The sequence below is a fragment of the Fulmarus glacialis genome, unplaced genomic scaffold, assembly GCF_000690835.1.
Source record: "Fulmarus glacialis isolate BGI_N327 unplaced genomic scaffold, ASM69083v1 scaffold19605, whole genome shotgun sequence".
Lineage (NCBI taxonomy): Eukaryota > Metazoa > Chordata > Aves > Procellariiformes > Procellariidae > Fulmarus > Fulmarus glacialis.
This window is the reverse complement of record NW_009215149.1, coordinates 11,093-11,789: the sequence shown is the minus strand read 5'-3', so window position 1 is coordinate 11,789 and position 697 is coordinate 11,093.

The following is a 697-nucleotide window of genomic DNA, read 5'->3' as shown; positions in this document are numbered from 1 at the left end:
GAGGACAAGTAACTGGGGGGTTGCACATCCGCAACACGGTCCAGGCCACAGCTGATCCTCCAAGTCCTTTGCTCCTGCTCATCCCGTGTCCCCCTGCTCTCCCCAGCACCCATCACCCCTGCCCACAGCACAGGGTGGCTCATTCGGCTGGTGCCTGTGGTTGCCTTCACTGGCACAAGTTCATTTTTCTAACCCAGACTTGTCCCAAGAAGTCGATTGCTTTAGTCGCCCTTCCCCAGCTGCAGCTGGGCGGGTGCCCGCGGGCACCTCCTTGCTGGCGGGGAGGTGGGCAGGTACCCCCCACCGCAGACACCACCCCCTGTCCTCCCTGCATCCCGCTGTGCCTCCCCCGCTGCGGGCTGAGTCTGGGCACCCGGGAAAAGGGGTTTTGCACCTCGCATGGGTTGACTGCGGCCAAGCCCCTGAGTGCTGTGGTGCGCCAGGCTCACCCTGTGAGCCGGTCCTGTCTTGTCCTCCACTTCTGTCCCACAGCCAGCCCTCTCCGGGCGGTCCCCAGGCCCTGTGCCCAGGAGAAGGGGCGATTCTTCGGATCAAGCCAGAGTCTGCTTGACGCCTGTGCTGGGTGGGCGAGGGCAAAATGCAACCCCATGATCAGAAACGTTGGAAGAACAATAATTTTTTGAGAGCATCTGCCTTTCTTAAAAAAAAAAACAAATCCTTGTCAAATGTCTTTTGT